Raw genomic sequence first — 17,765 nt, forward strand, 5'->3', positions numbered from 1 at the left:
AGGTGTGTTTTTTCAGTTTTGTGTCCGGGAAGGGAGGTAAGGGCTTCATTACTGCCATATTATGTGTCTTTTTCTTTATTGGGAAATTTGTAGATGTTATTTTGCTTTCTGGCCACTAGATGTCCCCCACCCTTAATTAAGATTACTTACTTTTGACGGCAAACATGCGTTACAGGAAGTGATGCTTGTAGGCTAACATTTGATGGCATCACATTGATACAGATATTTATTGATTTCAGGCACTTAGATCAGTGAATGGGAACTGTGCTCCCATTCATTGATCCGTACACTAACCCCTCTTGCCGCTGTGTGAAAGCGGTGTGCAATTGCGGCAGCAGGGGTGTGTGGGAAGAGCCAGAGACAACCTCTCTTGCTACCTCTGTACAACATAACACTCTGCATAAGTGCATGTGCACGCTGCCTACAAAGTTCATCTGCCATCGCTTTCTCCGGCCACGATACAGGATGCTGCGACGGCAGCCAATTGCTGGAGCACCTCATTTTTTGTCTCTAGATACATCTCTGGCACTGAATTTGTCCCGAGGAAGTGGGCGTTAGACCCATGAAATACGTTGCCTTTGCATGAAACTTTATATGTGTATGAATGTGTCCAGTGGCGTAGCTACAAACCTTGGGGCCCCGATGTGGAAATTGGACCCAGGCCCCCCCCCCCCACCCTACATTAAATAGCCGGGAGTAGGTGCCTCCAGTATAGGTAGCCAGGTATAGGTACCTCAGTATAGATAGTCAGGATTAGATTCCTCCTCAGTATAGACAGTTAGGAATAGGTACCTCAGCATAGATAGTCAGGAATAGGTGTCTCAGTATAGATAGTTAGGAATAGGTACCTCAGTATAGATAGTCAGGAATAGGTGTCTCAGTATAGATAGCCAGGATTAGATGCCTCAGTATAGATAGTTAGGAATAGATTCCTCAGTATAGATAGTCAGGAATAGGTGTCTCAGTATAGATAGTTAGGAATAGGTACCTCAGTATAGATAGTCAGGAATAGGTGTCTCAGTATAGATAGTCAGGAATAGGTGTCTCAGTATAGATAGTCAGCATTAGATGCCTTAGTATGTATAGTCTGGGATAAGGTACCTCCGTATAGATAACCAGGATTAGATGCCTCAGTATAGATAGTCAGGAATAGGTGCCTCAGTATAGATAGTCAGGAATAGGTGTCTCAGTATAGATAGTTAGGAATAGGTACCTCAGTATAGATAGTCAGGAATAGGTGTCTCAGTATAGATAGCCAGGATTAGATGCCTCAGTATAGATAGTCAGCATTAGATGCCTTAGTATGTATAGTCAGGAATAGGTACCTCAGTATAGATAGCCAGGATTAGATGCCTCAGTATAGATAATAAGGAATAGGTACCTCAGTAGATAGTCAGGATTAGATGCCTCAGTATAGATAGCCAGGGATAGGTACCTCAGTATGGACAGTCAGGATTAGATGCCTCAGTATAGATAGCCAGGATTAAATGCCTCAGTATAGATAGTCAGGAATAGGTACCTCAGTATAGATAGTCAGGATTAGATGCCTCTGTATAGGTAGCCAGGATTAAATGCCTCAGTATAGATAGGCAGGAATAGGTACCTCAGTAAAGATAGTCAGGAATAGGTACCTCAGTATAGGTAGCCAGGCAGAGGGGGGACGCAGCAGCAGGACCAGCAGCAGCTCAGCAGTCATCAGATACTCACTTGTCAGTCACAATCCACGTGCTGCAGCTACAATCTTCTTCCTGTTCTTGTGTTCCATCTCACAGTAAGAGCACCCCCTAGAGGGCGCTCTTACTATGAGATGGAACACAAGAACAGGAAGAAGTTTGTAGCTGCTGCACATGGATTGTGGCAAAGTGAGTATCTGAGTCCATCAGCAGGTGGGGAGGACGTGCGGGCCCTTTAGGGGCCCAAGCCTAGTCGCACAGGCGACTGCTGCGACCGTGCCCCTTATGCCCCTGAACGTGTCGTTATTGAGGTAAGCCACCTCTATATCTATTATTTTAGCTGTTTTTAACAGTTTAGTTTTATGGTTCTTCGGCCACATCTTCCTGCCCTTTGTGCTCTTCACCCTCCTTTGGAAGGGTGTACTCCGGTACCCAATGCCTCCGCCGCTGATAGGTCCTTTGTTGTTTTGCCAAGAGTGTGACTGGATCCAGTTCCAGCAGGTCACCCTATCCACTCAGGTGACCTGCTGGAACTGGATCCAGTCACACTCCACATCCAGTTGATACATTTCCACCGGCCTTCAGTGGTTGGTTGCCCTTTGTGCAGCCTTCCTTTGTGAGTACCACAACCTTTTTGTACATTTGCCATTGAACTTGTGACGTTCTGCACCATTTCTGTGTTCTTTTTTAGGGTGTTGATCACCCCCTACCACAGTATCCAGATCAGATGCTGTGACTCTGGTGTGACCCCGCTGGCTGCATGCTTGTTACGGGTGTGACTCCGAAACAGCTAAAGCCTCAAGCTCAGCATGACAGCCAGGCAACCGGCATTGTTTATAAGCATGGGCGGCGCCAGGGGGGGTGCTCAAGCACCCCCTAGAATTGTCCAAGTACCCCCAAAGCACCCCCTGGCTTGAACTGACTTCAGGCGTCTAAGAGACGCCAAGTCAGTTCACAGCGGCAGCCCGAAGCAGCAGAGCACGGCTACGGTAAGATAGCCGCCCGAAGCCCTGCTCTGCAGACTTGGAGTCTGCAGTGCAGGGCTTCGGGCGGCCATTTTCCCGTAGCCCTGCTTGCCGGGTAATGCAGGCTGCAGGCAGGAAGTCACGTGAAGGAAGAGGATCGTGGGAGCTGCGCGCCACAAGGAGGTCGGGAGAGGAGGAGGTCGGAACAGGAGGTCTTCTGACTGTAGGTGAGTAAATGGGTTTTTCTTTTCTTTTTCAGGTGGTGCTGCTGATTGTGGTCAGAACTGCTTAGAATTGTGCATATTTGGGTCAGATCTACTGAGGATTGTGCATATTGGGGTCAGATCTGCTGAGGATTGTGCATATTGTGGTCAGATCTGCTGAGCATTGTGCATATTGGGGTCAGAACTGCTGAGCATTGTGCATATTGTGGTCAGATCTGCTGAGCATTGTGCATATTGGGGTCAGAACTGCTGAGCATTGTGCATATTGTGGTCAGATCTGCTGAGGATTGTGCATATTGGGGTCATATCTGCTGAGGATTGTGCATATTGGGGTCATATCTGCTAGTGATTGTGCATATTGGGGTCATATCTGCTGAGGATTGTGCATATTGGGGTCATATCTGCTAGCGATTGTGCATATTGTGGTCATATCTGATAACGATTGTGCATATTGGGGTCATATCTGCTAACGATTGTGCATATTGGGGGTCATATCTGCTAACGATTGAGCATATTGGGGTCATATCTGCTAACGATTGTGCATATTGGGGTCCTTTCTAATAACGATTGTGCATATTGGGGTCCTATCTGCTAACGATTGTGCATATTGGGGTCACATCTGCTAACGATTGTGCATATTGAGGTCATATCTGCTAACGATTGTGCATATTGAGGTCATATCTGCTAACGATTGTGCATATTGAGGTCATATCTGCTAACGATTGTGCATATTGGGGTCATATCTGCTAACGATTGTGCATATTGGGGTCCTATCTGATAACGATTGTGCATATTGGGGTTATTGAACGTGTTTTTTGTTCAAATCTGCTCACATTACGTGTATTTTCTTGAGAAAACCTGCACAATTATGTGAATTTTCTGGGGAAAGGGTCACCAAAACTTGGGCCCTCTGTCTTTGCATTGCACTTTTAAAGGGAACCCGAGGTGAGAATAATATTGAGGCTGCCATATTTATCTCCTTTTAAGCAATACCAGCTGCCTGGCTGCCGTGTTGGTCCTCTGCCTCTAATTCTTTCAACCATAGACTCTGAACAAGCATGCAGCAGGTCAGGGGATTCTGACAATATTGTCAGAACTGACAAGATTAGCTACATGCTTGTTTCTGGTGTAATTCAGTTCACTACTTCAGCCAAATAGATCCGCAGGGCTGCCAGGCAACTAGAATTGTTTAAAAGGAAATAAATATGGCAGCCTCCCTATCACTCTCACCCCGGGTTCTCTTTAAATTACAGTTAGCCCTGCCCTCATCCAGTCATGACCACGCCCATTTTTTGCTGCGGTTGTAGCCACACCCGTTTTGCCGCGGCGCGCATCAGCTACCCCAGAAATTGGTCCAGCACCTGCATAGCACCCAATAAAAAAAAATCCTGGAGCCGCCACTGTTTATAAGGGGATGAAGATGGCAGCCTCCTTAATCCTCTTACTTCAGGTTCCCTTTAAAGAAACACTGAAGTGAGTCTAAATGTCATTTTTTACCATACAGTTATGTGAAACAGTATAACCCCTGCTAAAACGCAGCTATCCCGCAGCAAAACGAGGGGTTAATACCCCCCAAATCCCCGCTGCAAAATCCACGACTTTCTTGGTCGTGGATTTTGCTGCTCATGGAGGCAGAGCTATGAGCCGCAGCTCTGCCTCCATGTGCGTCAATCGTCGCACGGATCTCCGCCTCTCCCCTGCCCCTCTCTGTGAAGGCAGATTGAGAGGGGCGGGAAGAGGCGGCGATCAGCGGGGATTGACGTGCTGAGAGGCAAAGCTACAGGGCCTAGCTCTGCCTCTTCAGGAAGCGCTCCCCGGGCACCATGGAGGGGATTTGGGGGGTAAAAAACCCTCGTTTTGCCGCGGGATAGCGGCGGTTTAGCCGGGGTTATACTGCTTCACATATCTACAAGTTAAAAAAGGGACTTTAGACTCACTTCAGAGTCTCTTTAAGTGGCTGCATCTTCTTGCAGGAGGTGAAATGAAATGGCGATTTAGTGGCGTTAGCAAAGCCGGCAAGAATTTTCCATCCAGATCCTATCAGGACTTCGTGGAAGCGGAACAAATCACACGGAGCAAGGACTTCGTGGTAATGAGAGGACGTGATGTCCTGTGTGGCGTGAAGGCTTCAAAGGCATCTGAACTACGTATTCATAAACGTCAGCTAACACGAGCAGCAATACTACAGATCATGTGATGTCAACACCGCCGCCAAGTCAGAAAACACAACAGAGGTGAATGGAAAGTCACTCCTTGTGACTGAGAACTATTAATATTATCTACTCTATCTGCTCACATGGAGTTGTTACACACTGACAACAACACACACAACACAGCTGATAGATGGTGCTTAGTGTACGGATTGACATTTATAAGGTGGCCTCTTGTGGCCTGCAGGCCTCACACTGCAACACAACATAGCTGCATGGAAAGTCCTACAGGAATTGAAATCAAACCTGAACTGAAAATTAAAAGTCAAAATAAACACACACAGGTCATACTTACCTCCTGTGTAGTCTACTCATCAATCTCTTTCTCCTCTCCTGCATCCTTTTGCACACTGCGATCAACGGAATTCTCCGTCCTCCATTTTGAAAATGGCGATGACCCCATAACAGCTTCCAGGTCAGCACACTGATAAATTGTAATATCGTCCATTTGAGCCATTGGGAATCATGGACATTACCTTGCTCCTCAGTTGTCCTTTCAGTCATAACTGACAGCAACTGATAAATATAACTGATAGCAACTGATATATAACTGACAGCAACTGATATGTTTCATTTGGAAGGAATTGTTGTAAGAAGAAAATGAAAGATAAGATTGTAAACAGTTTAGTATTAAAAGTCCAATTCTAGCTTTCTTTTTCCTTGCCCAGCTACCTACACCATACAGGCCAAATCTGGCCCGCAATGCCTTCAATTTTGGCCTGCAAGTGTTTCCCAACTTGGCATTATATTTGGCCCGCAAGCACCTAAGTGCTAAACCTGTATGGCTAAATGCTGAAACTATGAAGCCCCATGGTGAAGGAAGAAGGGCCACCAGACACCAGGGAACTGTGTAGGGGAGGGAGGGGGCCACTAGATACCACCAGGGAACTGCATTGGAGAGGGAGACACCAGGGAACTGTATAGGGGAGGGAAGGGGCCACTAGATACCACCAGGGAACTGCATTGGAGAGGGAGACACCAGGGAACTGTATAGGGGAGGGAGGGGGGGCACTAGACACAACAAGGAAACTGTATTAAGGTGGGAGGAGGGGTCACTAGACACCATGGAACTGTATAAGGAGGTGTTCAATAGGCACCAGGGAACCCTATGGGGGGAGGGGGGGATCATAGGGGTATAAGGGGTATGTATGGATATAAGGTCCCAAAACTTGGCCCCAGTTTTCAATTTCGTCTCACTGTGTACTTGTGTTTGACACCCGAGCCTGACTTACACTAAAGATGTAACCTCTATCCAGGGCCAGTTCAAATGGCCCTGAGGCAAACTACAGCATTGGTACCCACCCCCACCCCCCCCCCCCCCCCCCCCCGGGCCATTACTGTTCTGCCCCCTGGCGCCCTGCTGAAAGTAAATTAGCAGCCACAATTGCCTTTTAGTGCCGGCGGGTGAGAGCGTGCGGGCAGCGGCTGCACTCATAGACACGCTGTCTCCCTCCTTCTCTATGACCCGGCGCGTCATGTCTCCCTCCTTTTCTATGACCCGGCACGGCACGCCGGTTCATAGAGTGGGACGGAGACAGCGTGTCTCTGAGTGCAGCCACTGCCCACCCGCTCACCCGCCGGTGTACCCCAGCACTAAAAGGTAATTGTGGCTGCTAATATCCATGCAGCAGGGCATCGGGGAGTGGGGGGGAGCAAAGACAATATAGCAGGGTTGGCACTGCTGGGGCCCCAGCAGAGGTGGGGGCCCCGGGGCAAATGCCCCTTTTGCCTCTATAGTAGCGCAGGCCCTGCCTCTATCAGTATCAGTATCTCCTCTAAGCTGATAACACCAAAATCTATCTTTCAGCGCCTGACCTCTTTACACTGTTATCTCGTGTCCCTGACTGTCTGTCTGCTGTGTCTGCATTCATGTCATCCCGTTTCCTCATAACTTAACATGATTGAAACCAAGATTGTGATATTTTCATGTTCTCTCTCTGCTCCCCCACCTATTATTACCATTAATGTAGAAAACACCACAATTACCTCAACTCCTAAAGCTCGCTGTCTGGGGTAACTGGACCCTAAGCTCTCATTTAAGCCGCATATTAATATATTAAACAACCTCCTGCTACTCCTGCTACTTCCATCTCAAAAATATTTCCAGAATTTGTCCCTGAAAGCTGGTGCATGCCAAGAGCTTTTCTGAGCGTTTGTGCAAGCGCTAGTGGTTTAAAAAGTGCTTGGCTAATGTACTTGAATGGGATGGTGCACACCAGAGCGATTCATTTTTTCCAAAAAATGCAAACGCGGGTCCTGCAGCATTTTTGCTGATTTCTGAGGCGATTCAGCCTCAATGTTAAGTATAGGAAGGTGGAAAATCGTACTGAAAAGCGCTACATCAGAGCAATTTTCCAAGTGTTTCTTTACAGAAGCTGTTCAGTTACAGATCAGAAATGCGGATGGCCATGCGTGCGGAACGCGTGCGGACCGCAACGCGTACGAACGCATGGCCATCCGCGTTTGTGTGCGTTGCGTGGCTGATCCCATCACTGAAGTGAATGGGACAGCCACGCGTTTTTGCAAAATCTGCGTGCAGCATGCGTTCCCGGACCGCACAGGTCCGGAACGCATGCAGTGTGAACATCAGACATTGCACTCTATGCAATGTCTGATGTCGTGCGTTTTGGCCACCTGCACGCGTTTCCAAAACGCGGCTGGAAACGCGTGCAGTGTGAACGGGCCCTAGGCATGATTAGAAAATCACTAGGCATGTGCCTTGAATCACCTAGAAAAATTACTTCAAAAAGCGCTGGGCGTTTGCTTATACGATAGCGCTTTTTGGTGTGCACTGGCCCTTACACAGGATGCTTGTACATGCTCTAATCATATCCCATTTTGACTAGTGTAACAACCTACTTTGCTGCCTGCTAAAAAAAAGACTGGCACCTGTCCACTGCACATGTGCGGCGCGCCGGTGCCAGCCGCACTTGTCCTCTCTTGCGCTCCCGCGACCGGGAACATTCTGCGCATGTGCAGTAGCAATTTTTGCATAACGAGCTAGCACAGAACGCTCGCAGAAAAGGGAACATGTTAGAGGAGGCTTGCTGAGGTGGGATACCTGAGGAACGGCTGGGCAGGGTGACGATGAGGGACAAGGAAGACTTCAGGCGGCTGGAAGAAGCCCCAGGTAAGTAAATGGGCAATTTTTTTTCACTTTAGGTTTCCTTTAAACCACTTCAGCCTTGAGTCGTTTTTCACCTTATGCATCTGAGCAATTTTCACCTTCCATTCATTCACCAATAACTTTATCGCTACTTATCACAATGTATTGATCTATATCATGTTTATTCCACCACCAATTAGGCTTTCTTTGGGTTGTGCATTTTGCTAAGAATTTTTTTTTTCTAAATGCATTTTAAGAATTAAGAAAAAAAAATTAAAACATTAATTATTTCTCAGTTTTCGGCCATTATACCTTTAAAATAATACATGCTACCATAATTAAAACCCATGTATTTTATTTGCCCATTTGTTCTGGTTATTACACCATTTAAAGAGACTCTGAAGTCTCAAAAAAAGTCTTTTTATTGTACAAATATGTTTAGTATGTTAGCCCTAACTAAAACGCCGCATTCCCGATGCTAGTTAGGGCTAATATGTTAAACACATTTGTTAAATAAAAATACTTTTTTTTTTTAGACTTCAGTGTCTCTTTAAATTAAGTCCCGATCACAATGTATGGCGCCAATATTTTTATTTAGAAATAAAGGTGCATTTTTTCAGTTTTGCGTCCATTACTATTTACACACTTATAATTTAAAAAAAATAGTGATATACCCTCTTGACATGCATATTAAAGAGGAACTGTAACGGCAAAACGTCCCCTGGGGGGTACTAACCTCGGGTGGGGGAAGCCTCAGGATCCTAATGAGGCTTCCCACGCCGTCCTCCGTCCCTCGGGGGTCTCGCTGCAGCCCTCCGTACAGCCGTGACGTAATATTTACCTTCTTGGCTCCTGCGCAGGCGCTCTGACGGCTGTCGGCTCCGAAGTAGGAGGAAATACCCGATCGCCGTCGGGTCCGCTGTACTGCGCAGGCGCAAGTCTCCGGCGCCTGCGCAGTAGAGCGGACCCGACGGAGATCGAGTATTTCCGTCTATTTCCGAGCCGAAACCAGCCACAGCGCCCCTGCTGGAGCCAGCAAAGGTAAATATTGAAATTACAGTCGGGCCTGTCGCCGGCTATTCAGAGGGCTGCAGCGAGACCCCCGTGGGACGGAGGACGGCGTGGGAAGCCTCATTAGGATCCGGAGGCTTCCCCCACCCGAGGTGAGTACCCCCCAGGGGATCTTTTTGAAGTTACAGAGTCTCTTTAAAAAGTTCAGACCCTTAGGCCCGGTTCACATTAGCGTTCCAGGTCCGGCTTCCCCGGACCCGGAACGCTCCGTACACAGCGGATGGTGAATGGATACATTGTTAATCAATGTATCCATTCACACTCGTGCGCCGTCCGGATCCGATCCGGGAACGCAGCTCCGGGACGGTCCGGCTTTTTTTCCAACATGCGCTATTTTTCAGTCTGTCCCAGTGTGGCTGCGCACCCGGGCCGGATCCTGACCCTTCGCATGCGGCCATGCTGTGCAATGAGAAACGGATGCTTCCAGCACCGGTCCTATGCCACTTGGGGGGCCCAGACTACACGCTGGTATCCCCCATGCTTGCGATGCCTTTCTGGCACTGCAATGTATCTAGTTCCGGCTACTTTATTGTAGCCGGAACTGATACATTCCGGATCCGCAACTTGTGCCGCCTTGTGGCCACCGCAGAGACCCGTACGGTCTCTTTGCGGCCACCGGACCCGGACCCCCGGACACTCGCGGACTCGAACCGCAAGTGTGAACGGGGCCTTAGGTGACTATTTATGATATTTTTTGATAGTATTTTTTTTTTATTAAAAATTTTATTTGGGTATTTTTTGGGAGTGTGGGAGGTAAACAGTTAATTTTAACCACTTGAGGACCACAGTGCTAAACCCCCCTGTAACAGAGCTCTCTGTTTTTTTTATCAATATTTATGTTTGTTTGTTTTTATTTTTTTTTTACTATTTTTTTTTTTTTAAACACTCCCACCCCCCAGCCGGCCAATCATGGAGATCGGCTGTCATAGGCTTCTGTCTATGAGAGGCGATCGCTCTCTTGTCCCCCAGGGGGACAGCCGTGTCACTCGGCTCTCCCCAGAACAGCGCTGCTGCCGATCGCAGCGCTGTACATGTAAATAGATGGCAATCGCCGCTCGGAGACTGAGGAGGGGGCAGAGCTCCGCCCCCAAGCAGGAGATGCGCGTGCATCCTGCGCGCGATCTCCTGCAAACTGCAAATGTAATTGTTTGTATGTTTATAAAAAAAAATGTATGTAGATGTAGTTTTACTATTTGGCCACAAGATGCCTCAGTCATTTTTTTTTCTTCCTGTAAGCAAGCGCTCATGCTTAAAGGGAAGGTTCAGGGAGGGTGGGTTAAAAATAAAAATCAAATTCCACTTACCTGGGGCTTCCTCCAGCCCGTGGCAGGCAGGAGGTGCCCTCGCCGCCGCTCCGCAGGCTCCCGGTGGTCTCTGGTGGCGCGCCCGACCTGGCCAGGCCGGCTGCCAGGTCGGGCTCTTCTGCGCTCCAAGGCCCGTCATCGGACGTCATCGGACGTCCTCCGGGCTCTACTGCGCATGCGCAGAACTACTGCGCATGCGCAGTAGAGCACGGAGGACGTCCGATGACGTCAGAGCGCCGGCGTGGGATGCAGAAGTTCCGGGCCTTGGAGCGCAGAAGAGCCCGACCTGGCAGCCGGCCTGGCCAGGTCGGGCGCGCCACCGGGAGCCTGCGGAGCGGCGGCGAGGGCACCTCCTGCCTGCCACGGGCTGGAGGAAGCCCCAGGTAAGTGGAATTTGATTTTTATTTTTAACCCACCCTCCCTGAACCTTCCCTTTAAAGGAAGGGAGGATGTGAAACTTTTTTTGTACTTAAAAGGAAACAAGACAAGACACAGAACATGTATATTGTGCTTTTCTCCTGGTGGACTCATAGGGCTTCAGGGCTGCAGCCACTTAGGGCGCACTCCACAGGGACCAGGATCATTAGGGAGCCTTGCCCGAAGACCCCTTACTGGTTCACATACTATCTTGAGCTGGAATTCAAACCCTGGCCAAGGTCTCTAATCCTACATCAAAGGCAGCAGCCTTATCTCTGCGCTATCCAGCTTTTTCAGGTGATTTGGATGAATTAGCTGATTAGAGTCTGACACTTTGAGCCTAGAATAATGAACATTTTCACAACATTCTAATGGTCTGAGATTTTGGGGTTTTCATAAACTGTAAGCTATAATCATCAAAATTATAACAAATAAAGTCTTAAAATGTCTTGCTTTGCCTATAATGAGTCTATTTCATATATTAGTTTTACCTTGTAAGTTGAACTACTGAAATAAATCGACTTTTGCACAATATTCTAATTTTCTCGAGTTTCACCTGTAGAACTATTAATTTAAAAAACCTGAACTAAATGAGAGGATTTCTGCTGTTCCACGTACAGTATTACCATTCTGCACACTGAACTGATCTGCACACCAACTAGCAGCCAATCAGGGCATCAGAATGTCTGCAGACCTCTAAAAACCCAATGTCATCGCTGGGACATTCGCAGTACAGGGTCCACCTGGAGGTCAGTTTAGTTATCAGGAAAAACAGTCATTAACCTGCTACAACCAGAACAGTCACAAACATGCCTCAAAAACTCTGTTGGCGTAGATACACTCTGTTGGCAACAACACACGAGACCTGGCCCAGTCCCAGAAACCTCTCTATTCTGCAGAACTGACACTTCATGGGAAACATTCCTATGATGTCACTGCCATTTAGCTGCTACTAAAAACAAAAAGTGTTTACAGGTATTGTACACTCTATGAGAGATTTACAAATAGTGATTAATGTCCAATCTCTTAATTTCTATCCTTAAAGAGACTCCGTAACAAAAATTGCATCCTGTTTTTTATCATCCTACAAGTTCCAAAAGCTATTCTAATGTGTTCTGGCTTACTGCAGCACTTTCTACTATCACCATCTCTGTAATAAATCAATGTATCTTTCCCCTGTCAGACTTGTTGGCCTGTGTCTGGAAGGCTGCCAAGTTCTTCAGTGTTGTGGTTCTGTGATGAATCTCCCCCCTCCAGGCCCCTCTCTGCACACTGCCTGTGTGTTATTTAGATTATGGCAGATTCTCTCTTCTCTCTTATCTTTTACAAGCTGGATAAATTGTCCTCTGAGCTGGCTGGGCTTTCACATATTGAGGAATTACAGACAAGGGCAAAGCTGTTTGCAAGAAGAAAAGAGCAGCCTGAAACTTCAGTGCATGAAAGCAGAAGGGGGAAAGAAACACACAATGATCTCTTGAGATACAAAAGGAAGGGTGTATACAGCCTGCTTGTGTATGGATGTATTTTCTATGTGTGGACATACTGTTCATCAATCTACTTCCTGTTTTGGTGGCCATTTTGTTTGTTTATAAACAAACTTTTTAAAACTGTTTTTAACCACTTTTAATGCGGCGGGGAGCGGCGAAATTGTGACAGAGGGTAATAGGAGATGTCCCCTAACGCACTGGTATGTTTACTTTTGTGCGATTTTAACAATACAGATTCTCTTTAAGAACACTTTCATTAAACAAGGTTACAGTCCTCCCATGGCTGAGGCCCAAATCAGGAAAGCCAGCAACATCCCCAGGACTGAACTACTGAAATATAAGCAAAACCAGAAAGAGGAACGCGTCCCTTTGGTTGTCACCTACAACCCACACCTGGAAATCTTAAGGAGGATTGCTAAGGAACTTCATCCCATTTTACACAAGGATCACAGACTGAGAACGATATTCCCTAAACCTCCGCTCTTGTCATATCGGCAACCACACAATCTAAAACAGATGATTGTCAGGAGTTCTTTGAATAGGCCTCAACAAAACGGAACATCACCCTGCCGACAAAAAATATGTGGGACCTGCAGACACATTTACTCCACTGACAGGGTAACGATACCAGGTTCACAACAGGAGTACAGAGTACAAGGTACATTTTCCTGTGATTCCACCAATCTGGTATATCTGATCATGTGTGCTAAATGCCCCAATGTTATGTACGTGGGAGAAACTGGACAAACTCTGCGCAAACGTATGAATGGACACAGGCACACTATTAATGATACCAAATCTGGACTCCCAGTTGCTACACACTTTCGGTCCAACGGACACAGCATGGATGATCTTCGTGTCACTGCCCTGAAGGGCGGATTCAAAACTGTAACGATCGGTGTAACACAGAGAGGATCTGATTACCGGTGATCTGCAGTATCACTGGAAATACAGATATATACCTGATTATTGATGATCTGCAGTATCACTGATAATCAGATATACAAGCTAACCTCTGGACACCTGAGTAGAGTGTTTGGTGCAAACAGTAATAATGAGAGGACTGGGCCTCAGAGCAGTAAGGAGTACTGCACAATTCCTTCTGGACTCTCCCGAAGGGAGGAGTCAGGCTGAGAGAAGGAGTGACAGAACGAGAGTGACACTCTAAAGGAAGTGTCACTATCAGGACTGGGAACCGCCTCTAACAGTAAGGTCGGTTCTCGAGGTCGGACAGATCAGGTCGTAACCACACGGACAGACAAGGTACAGATTCAGAAGGCAAAGGCGGAGTCTAAAGTACAGGCAGGGTTCGGCAACAGGGTATCAGAAATATCGGGGTGCAAAATCAGAAGGCAGATGCAGAGTCAATGGACGAGCCGGGGTTCGGCAACAGAGTATCAGAATGACAAAGTACAGTATCAGAGTTCAGGAGAATGGTCAGGCAGGCAGAAGGTCATAACAGATAATCACAATCAACCCCTCCCCCAGGAGTGGACTCCGGACAACTCCTCCCAGGCTTCTCGGGATGCAAGGCATGAAACTCCTTCCTTAACTCGTCCGTATGCATGCGAGTCCCCGGTACCCATTGTCTCTCCTCAATGCCATACCCTCTCCAATGCACCAGATATTACACCGAATTCTGGACCATGCGTGAGTCTAATATTTTCTCTACCTCATACTCAGGTCTCTCATCCACCATCACAGGAGGAGGAGGAGCGGGGCCCACATGGACTGCAGGTTTCAGCAGGGACACATGGAAAGATCTTACGCCCCGCATGCTGGCCGGAAGATCTATGGCATAAGTGACGTCGTTGATTTTCTTGGTCACTGAAAATGGACCCACAAACCTGGGACCTAATTTGGCTGAGGGCTGCTTCAGGGTCAAATGACGTGTGGAAACCCAGACTAAGTCCCCTGGTTGAAACTTCCATTCCAGAGAACGTTTCCTGTCAGCTTGACCCTTTTGACTTAAAAACGCCTTCTCCAAATTACTCTTAACAATTCCCCAATTGTCTCTGAGTGACTTCTGCCAAGCCTCCAGTGCTGGAAACGGAGTGGAGGCCACTGGCAATGGGGAAAACTTAGGCAACCTCCCGGTCACTACCTGGAACGGAGAGAATCCCGAGGAGGAACTTCTCAAATTATTGTGCGCAAATTCCGCGAACGGTAAAAACCTAACCCAATCGTTCTGCGCCTCAGCAACATAGCATCTCAAAAACTGCTCCAGTGATTGATTGACCCTCTCCGTCTGCCCATTGGTCTGTGGGTGGTAGCCCGACGAGAATGACAGCTCCATGCCCATTTGATTACAAAATGCCCTCCAAAATCCTGACACAAATTGGACTCCCCTAACTGACACAATGTTCTCCGGGATGCCGTGCAGCCGGAAAACGTGAATGATGAACAATTCGGCCAGTTCCTGAGCTGAGGGGAGTCCTTTCAGGGGCACAAAATGGCCATTTTGCTAAAACGGTCGACTACCACCCAAGTGACCGACATGCCTTCAGACCTGGGCAGTTCCCCTACAAAATCCATGGACAGGTGGGTCCATGGCTCACTCGGGGTGGGCAAAGGCTGCAACCTTCCCACAGGTGCCAGCCGGGAGGGTTTACTTTTAGCACATACCACACATTCTCTGACATATTCCTTGCAGTCTGTTGCCATAGAAGGCCACCAAGCACACCTGGAAACCAGATCCTGCGTTCTGGCAGCTCCAGGGTGACCAGCATTCTTATGGGCGTGAAACATCTGTAGAACCTGCAGACTAAATGGCAATGGGATAAACATAACCCCCTCAGGTTTTCCCTCAGGGATATCCTGCTGAAAGGGACCCAAAACCTCTGTCCAATCCTCCCAGGTCTCTGTGGCTGCTAACACTAACCTCTGCGGGATGATGGACTCAGGAGCGGGGGGCTGTGCTGTCTCTGGTTCGAAACATCTGGACAGGGCATCTGCCTTGATGTTTTTGCTGCCTGGAGTGTACGTGATAATAAATCTGAACCTAGTAAAAAATAAAGACCAACGGGCCTGACGGGGACTCAGTCTCTTTGCCCCCTCGATGTATTCTAAGTTCTTGTGGTCAGTGTAAACCGTGATAGTATGTTCTGCCCCTTCTAACCAATGGCGCCATTCTTCAAATGCCAATTTAATGGCCAGCAGTTCCCGATTGCCTATATCGTAGTTTTTCTCTGCCGGTGAAAACCTACGGGAAAAATAAGCGCATGGGTGTAATCTGCCCTGCAATCCTGACCGTTGAGACAGCACCGCCCCCACCCCAACCTCCGAGTCATCAACCTCCACAATAAAGGCGTAAGACGTGTCTACGTGTCTCAAAATGGGCGCTGAGCAAAACAATTTCTTCAGATGGGAAAAGGCTGCAACAGCCTCAGAGGACCAGTGGCTGGTATCTGCCCCCTTTTTTGTGAGACTGGTAAGGGGGGCAATTATTGTGGAATACCCCTTTATGAACCTCCTATAATAGTTCGCAAAACCCAAAAATCTCTGCAAAGCCTTCATCCCCACTGGCTGTGGCCATTCCAAGACAGCTGTGACTTTGGCAGGATCCATCGACAGGCCTGAGGTGGAAATCACATACCCTAAAAACGTGACGGTGGTTACCTCAAAAATACACTTCTCCACTTTGGCATAAAGCATATTTTGTCTCAATTTGTCCAACACAAATTTAACGTGGATCCTGTGCTCAGAGAGGTTGTTGGAATAGATCAGTATATCGTCGAGGTATACTAGTACAAATCTACCCAGCACCTCCCTGAAAACCTCATTGATTAATTCTTGGAAGACGGCTGGCGCATTGCACAACCCGAAGGGCATCACTAAGTACTCGTAATGCCCGTCGGGTGTGTTGAAGGCCGTCTTCCATTCATCGCCCTTTCTAATGCGGATCAGGTTGTATGCACCCCTCAGATCTAATTTAGAGAAGATCTTGGCGTCTGTGACCTGCGTGAACAAATCGTCTATCAATGGTAACGGATAACGATTCTTTACCGTGATTTTATTCAGGCCACGGTAATCGATGCAAGGTCAGAGACCCCTGTCTTTTTTCTTAACAAAAAAGAAACCGGCCCCAGCAGGCGACCGGGAGGGGCGGATGAACCCTTTAGCTAGATTGTCGCGGATGTACTCCTGCATGGCTACTTTCTCTGGTCCAGACAAGTTATACAGGTGACCCCGGGGGGGCATACAACCGGCACGGAGATCGATGGGGCAATCGAAAGGGCGATGAGGAGGTAACTTATCTGCCGCCTTGGGACAGAATACGTCTGAAAATTCTGAATATTGCTCGGGAACACCCTCCACATGAATTTTAGTCTGCCCTAGTGTCACTTTCCCTAAACACTGCTGGGAACAGAAATCGGACCAACTGGTTAATTGTCCTGCAGCCCAACTGATCTGTGGCGAATGGAGCTGCAGCCAGGGCATACCTAACACAATCGTGGAGGTAGTCATGTGTAATACAAAAAAACTTAAACTTTCCTTATGCAGGACCCCAATAGTGACTTCCACCTCTGGTGTCTGAGACAGCGGACGGTCCCTTTGTAACGGGGAGTCGTCCACGGCAGTAACCTGAATAGGTGGTTTTACTGGGGTGAGTGGCACGCCCAACTTCCCTGCAAACTCGGAACTCATAAAATTAGCCGCTGAACCTGAATGAATAAAGGCCTCTGTGGCTTCAGATTTGTCCCCCCATGTAATCGTACATGGAAGGAGCAAACGTTTTTCTTTTAAGGGTATGAGTCGGGCGCCTAGGGTGCTACCCTCTACAACTCCTAGGCGGTAGCGTTTCCCGGCTTATTAGGGCAGTCTCGTACCCTATGACCTCCCTCAGCACAGTACAGACAGAGTTGCTCCGTCATTCTCCGTCTTCGCCCCTCCTGGGTCAATTTTGACCGACCGATCTGCATCGGCTCAGGAGGAGGCAAGACTGGAGAAGATGAGGCAGAGGAGGATGGTGTTACCAAGGGTGCAGCGGGAGGTGCCGCGTAAGATGTGCACCTGACACGATGACTACCCCTGGTCTGTCTCTGATGGTGCAGCCTGCGGTCGATACGAATGGCCGACGAGATGGCCTCATCGACCGTTTTGGGCTCGGGCTGGCTCAACATTAAGTCGGAAACCTCATCCGACAACCCAGACAGAAAACAGTCCAAGAGGGCATAGGTGTCCCACCTGGCCGTGACTGACCACCTCCTAAATTCTGCCGCATAATCTTCGACTGGACCCTTGCCCTGCCGTAAAAGCTTGAGTTTCCGCTCAGAGGTCGCGGCAAGGTCTGGGTCGTCGTAGATTA

The sequence above is a fragment of the Hyperolius riggenbachi genome, chromosome 1, assembly GCF_040937935.1.
Source record: "Hyperolius riggenbachi isolate aHypRig1 chromosome 1, aHypRig1.pri, whole genome shotgun sequence".
In the NCBI taxonomy this organism is placed as follows: domain Eukaryota; kingdom Metazoa; phylum Chordata; class Amphibia; order Anura; family Hyperoliidae; genus Hyperolius; species Hyperolius riggenbachi.